This window comes from Moschus berezovskii, chromosome 3 (assembly GCF_049115385.1).
Source record: "Moschus berezovskii isolate FMDL1 chromosome 3, NW_MosBer_1.0, whole genome shotgun sequence".
In the NCBI taxonomy this organism is placed as follows: Eukaryota; Metazoa; Chordata; class Mammalia; order Artiodactyla; family Moschidae; genus Moschus; species Moschus berezovskii.
The window spans coordinates 125,024,788-125,031,354 of NC_142462.1; positions in this window are offsets into that span (position 1 = coordinate 125,024,788).

The window sequence follows — 6,567 nt, forward strand, 5'->3', positions numbered from 1 at the left end:
CACCGTCCCCTGGTGGCCAAGGAGAGCCCCATCAGGCCTGCGGTCTGGGACCAGCGTCTCTCGGATACACTGACCCCCACGTGCTCCGGCCACAAGACCCCTGCAGGGCTTTTTCTCCCCCCATAACCTGGAATCTCTTATTCTTTTTTAAAATCATCTTTATTGAGGCATAATATATATGAAATAAAGTTCATTAACTTTACTGTCCAATTAGACAAGTATATGATTGTGTAACCACCATGCCAATCATCACAGGGAACACCTCCTTTGCTCCATAAGTGTCCTTTCTCGTGCAGACAGCTCTGTCCCCAACATGGCCCCTGCGAACCACTGATCTGCTTTCTGTCACGACAGTTAAAACCTGTTGCAAAACTTTACAGTAATGATATCCTATCTGCAATGCAGTCCTATATAATGGCTGAGTAGTGTTCTGTGGTGTGAACATAACAACTTATTCATTTACCAGTTCACGAACAACTGAATTTTCCCGAGATTTGGTCATAATGATGAAAGCTGAGGTAAATATTCACATACGAGTCTGTAAGCACTTCCCCTGAAAGCATCTAGAAGTGTGATAGTTGGACTGTTCAGCTAGTATTTGTTTTACTTTATAAAAAATTGCCAGGGTATTCCCAAGTAGGTGTATGACTTTGTGATCTCACCAGTAATGCGTGAGTGTTCTTGTTTCTGCACATCCACTTCTTCTTGACTAAGCTTTGATATGTTGTACTTTGCAGCCAAAGATGGAGAAACTTTATACAGTCAGTAAAAACAATGCCTGGAACTGACCGTGGCTCAGATCATGAGCTCTGTATGGCAAAATTTAGGCCCAAGGTGAAGAAAGTAGGGAAAACCATTGGGCCACTCCGCTATGACCTAGATCAAATCCCTTATGATTATACAGTGGAGGCGATAAATAGGATCAAGGGATTAGATCTGGTAGAGTGCCTGAAGAACGATGGGGGCAGTGTGTAATACTGCACAGGAGGCAGCGATCAAAACCATTCCAAGGAAAATCAGACGCAAGAAGACAGAGTGTTTGCCTGAGAAGACTTCACAAATAGCTGAGGAAAAAAGGGAAGTGAGAGGCAAGGTGGCAAGGGGAAGATACACCCGACTGAGCGCAGAGTTCCAGAGAATGAAGAGGAAAGACAAGACGGCCTTCTTCAATGAAGAACGCAGAGACCTAGAGGAAACCAACAGACTGGGAAAGGCCGAGATCTCTCCAAGAAAACTGGAGGTATCAAGGGAACATTTCATGCAAGGACGGGCTCAATAAAGGACAGAAACTGTGTGGACCGAACAGAAGCAGAAGAGATTAAGAAGAGACAGCGAGAATGCACAGAAAAACTGTACAAAAAAGGTCTTAATGACCCAGATCACCACGATGGTGTGATCACTCACCTTGAGCCAGACATCCTTTAGTGTGAAGTCAAGCGGGCCTTAGGAAGCATCACTATGAACAAAGCTAGTGGAGGTGATGGGTTTCCAGCTGAGCTATTTCAAATCCTAAAAGATGATGCCGTTAAAGTGCTGCACTCAATATGCCAGCAGATTTGGAAAACTCTGACAGCAATGGCTATAGGACTGGAAAAGGTCAGTCTTCATTCCAATTCCAAAGATAGGCAATGCCAAAGAATGTTCAAACTATCATACAATTGCACTCATTTCACATGCTAAGAAGGTAAAACTCAAAATCCTTCAACATAGGCTTGAGCAGTACATGAAATTTCAGATGTACAAGCTGGATTTAGAAAAGGCAGAGGAACAGAGATCAAATTGCCAACATCTGTCAGATCATAGAAAAAGGAAACCAATTCCAGAAAAACATCTACTTCTGCTTCATTGACTATGCTAAAGCCTTTGATTGTGTGTATCACAACAAAGTATGGGAAATTCTTAAAGAGATGGGAACACCAGACCAACTTACCTGTCTCCTGAGAAGTCTGTGTGCAGGTCAAGAAGCAACAGTTAGAACCTTATATGAAACAATGGACTGGTTCAAAATTAGGTAATGAGTACACTAAGGCTGTATATTGTCACCCTGCTTATTTTGACTTACATACAGGGTACATCATGTGAATTGCCAGGCTGGGTGAATCACAAACCGGAATCAAGATTGTCAGGAGAAATATCAACAGTCTCAGATATGCAGATGATACCACTCTAATGGCAAAAAGCAAAGAGGAACCAAAGTGCCTTTTGATGTGGGTAAAAGAGAAGAGTGAAAAAGCTGACTTAAAACTCGGCATTAAAAAAATAAACAGAAAACACTGAGGTCATGACATCCAATCCCATCACTTCCTGGCAAATAGATGGGGAAAAAATGGAAGCAGTGACAGAATTTATTTCCTTGGCTTCCAAAATCACTTTGGATAGTTATTGCAGCCATGAAATTAAAGGACTCTTGATCCTTAAAAGAAAAGCTGGACAGCATATTAAAAAGCAGAGACATCACTTTGGTGATAAAAGTGCATCTAGTCAAAGGTATGGTTTTTCCAGGAGTCATGTATGGATGTGAGAGTTTGAACCATAAATTTGGCTGAATGCCAAAAAATTGATGTTTTCGAATTGTGGTGCTGGAAGAGACTCCTGAGAGTCCCTTGGACTGCAAGGAGATCAAACCAGTCAATCTTAAAGGAAATCAACCCTGAATATTCATTAGAAGGACTGACGCTGAAGCTGAAGCTCCAATACTTTGGCCACGTGATATGAAGAGCCTGCTCATCGGAAAAGGCCCTGATGCTGGGAAAGATTGAAGGCAGAAGGAGAAGGGGGTGACAGAGGGTGAGATGGTTAGATGGCATCACCAACTCAATGGACATGAGTTTGAGAAAACTCTGGGAGATGGTGAAGGACAGGGGAGTCTGGCGTGCTGCAGTCCATGGGGTCACAGAGAGTTGGACACGACTTAGCCATTGAACAATAGCAACAGTGACTAAACTGAAGATTTTGTTTGGATTTAACTGCTTTTTTACACACTCATTTTGAACAGCATCAGATTTTATGAAATGTTGTCACGTGTGTAGCCTGCTGTCTGCGCCATCTCATTCTGGGTTCTCTTTAGTTTCTGCTCCTGTGCTGTGAAATGAAAACTGCTTCAGGTTGTAACCCAGGATAATTATCAGGTTCATCTTAATTTTTTCCTTCTTTCAGGAATCACACTACTATGCTGTCAATGTCCAGTGTCTGAAGATTATTATTTCATATGTATTTGTCCAATTTTCTTGTTAATTTTTAGCGGCAAGATAAATCGGGAACCTGTTATACACATGATTGGAAGTGTGGATATTTGTGCTGGGAAAATTTTAATCACTCACTTCACTTTCTTGGGCACAAGTTGTGGAGCTGACGAGCTGTCACGCTGGTCTGTCTCTTGAGTGGGAGAGTCCCAGCTTCAATTTCCTCTCTTCACAGGAGCCCATGTTTATGGGACTGTTACTTTCTTAAAAGACTTGCTGTTCTCTTGTCATTTCCTGTGTCAACGTCTTTCCTCAAATGAGAATCAACTGGTTAATCTTCACTGGTCGTCCCTAGTTGCTGTTCATCTTCTGCTTTCTGCTGACTCTTGGTTAATTCTATATTTAGATCAAATTCTTATTTTCAGAACTGTCAGTGTTAACACAATCCCAGCCTTGGTAGCTTTGTTATGTCAACTATTTCTACACCAGGCACTTACAGAAATCAACGCCTTAGAAAATGTCAGAATTGATGAGAGTGTTACGAATGACAGTCATTTGGTTTTGGAGCCAATAAAGTAAGTATTAAAGTTTGTTAATTACACAAAAATGTTTCCTGAAGGATAGCAAATGTCAAGGCAAACTACCCTCTGTGGTGAGATTGTCAGGGTTGAGGGAGGGTCGGAGAGGGAACAAAAGTCATCTGCTTCCCTCAGGTTTAGCTAGAGTTGCTGATGAACAGAACGGACAAAATCATAGAGACAGAGTTATTGTTTTTATTTCTCCACCTCTGTGGTTTTGAGAAACATTTTTCCTTCCTGTTTACTTAACCCGTCATTTGAGGATGAGAACTCAGGGCGTATCTACGGATACTGTCTGTGCTGTGCTGTGCTCAGTCATGTCCAACTCTTTGCGACCCCATGGACTGTAGCCCTCCAGACTCCTCTGTCCGTGGAATTTTCCCAGCAAGAATACTGGAGTGGGTTATATTTCCTCCTCCAGGGGATTTTCTCGACCCAGGGATCAAACCTGTGTCTCCTCACTGGCAGGCTGACAATGAGTCCCACTGAGTCAGCTGGGAAGTCCATCTATGGACACTACTGTAGTGAATATTAGAGTCATTTGGAAAACATATTGGAATAAAAATGTTCTTACAGTAAAGGAAGGTAGTTATAAATACCACCTAAAATCACACGGCCATAATAACCTTCCCAGGAACGCCTAGACTGATGTCTCATTGAGTAATGAAACTGTGGCTAAGTTAACAATACTAGACCATCACTGTGTAGTTCCCCCTGCCGTTGTGGACTTGAGACTATGCAAAACTTAAGCCATATTAATTTCTAACTAAAGACAATAACAAAATTATCCTTCAACCCTACATGGCACAACTATTCTGTGTACAACCAAAACAGGCCAACCCTTCCTTCTGAACGGGGTGCAGAGGCAGTCCTTGGGTGATGTCCCCTCTTACTCCTCAGTATCTTGTAGGATAAACACTACTATGTACAGTTCACTCCTATTAAAGCACCATGTGTGAGATGATAAGGAGTCAACAGAAGAAAGCCAAGAAACTATTTGGGTAGCATATATACAAACATAACAAAATGATGACGTTCTTACAGCCATTACAATCTTATACCTACAACTGGTCACAAGGCTGTAGTTGGTATTTATCACTAACTCATCCACTCTTGGGCTTCCTTTGTGGCTCAGATGGTTAAGAATTTGCTTGCAATGCGGGAGACCTGGGTTTGATCCCTGGGTTGGGAAGATCCCCTGGAGAAGGGAAAGGCTACCCACTCCAGTATTCTGGCCTGGAGAATTCCATGGACTGTATGGACCATGGGGTCACAAAGAGTCAGACACGACTGAGCAAATTTCACTTCACTTCATTCACTCTCAGCTCCAATTCCCTTCACCTTCAGTGATCACTTCAGCCAATCATGATTCTTCGCCTGGTGAAGTGTCCCAGACCTTCTCTCCAAAAGCATCTGGGCTATTAGCCATCTTTATGGAATAGGCTGATGGTGGTTTTCCACTGCCTGCAACTAAAGAACATGATGGTAATATGAGGCACAAAGGGATATTCCTCCAGATGTCCTCTTCTTCACCTCTGTTGTGTAACTGCTACCAAAGCTCCCTTTGAAGGTCAAGGTCATTCACCCCATCAGTATGAGTTAGCCACTCAGTCGTGTCTGACTCTTTGTGACCCCATGGACTGTAGCCCAGCAGACTCCTCTGTCCATGGGGATTCTCCAGGCAAGAACACTGGAGTGAGTTGCCACGCCCTCCTCCAGGGAATCTTCCCGACCCCGGGATGGAGCCTGGGTCTCATGCACAGCAGGCAGATTCTTTACCATCTGAGGCACCAGGGAAGGAGTTCAAAGTGGCTGGATGGAACGTCAGCTTTTAGTTCAATGGAATCATTGTCCCCCTGTCCCCACCACCGATGGAAGCAATTGTTAATTTGTCATAAAGACCTCTAGATGAGCAGAGAGCAAGGATGGGGACAACAATTTTGCTAGTGGATCACTGTTGTTAATAAAAACTGGACTCCCTCTTATTTCCATGTCTTTATTCCAGGACACATGAATCCCGGCTCTGGGAGAAATAGCACCATATATGAAGAGTGACTCAGAAATAGTAAGACTTCTGGAGAACACTGGCCCACCCTGCAGGGTATTGCCGTCTGGCTTGTGCTGCAAATGCGTCTTCAAAATGCCTTTCCATCATCTGTCAAGTCAGCTACTGCTTCAGGAAGGGAAACACGGTAAGACTAGTGAATTTTCTATGAAGGGAGTCCCTTGACCGAATCAGTGCTGTGTGGAATGGCATGTCAGTGGATGAGGAAGAAGCCCTGCGTGTAAAGAAGGAGCATCTATGTCTAGATTCAGTGTTTGTTCTACTTATGACAAAGCTTTGCCTCTTCTAGAATGGAAGTGGCCCAGTGCAGTCAACCTGCCAGCAGGTAGCTGGCTGATTACCTCGGGAAATGCTGCCGTATTAGAGGCTCGGTATTGGTCTCTCTGCCAGCAGACTGAACACACAGTGATTGATTATTAATCACATCTACAAAACACCTTCACAGAAACACTTGACTAAGTGAGCACTGTCATATAACCAAGGTGACATGTCAAAAGGCCATCATAACCGAAGTCCAGATTCTTGGCTGTCACTCATGTCCACTAAGTAAAGATGATCTTTCATGCTTGTCCTAAAATTCTTTCATTTTGAGAATGCTCTCTGCTGGTCTTCATGTAGATATCCTGGTAGAAGTCTGAGGCAGGAGTTTGAAATATGCAAATATAGAATGGATATGGGACAAAAAGGACCTTTCTGATTAAAATAAACATTGTACGCTTGGTTTATCTGGTAGATTTTAATG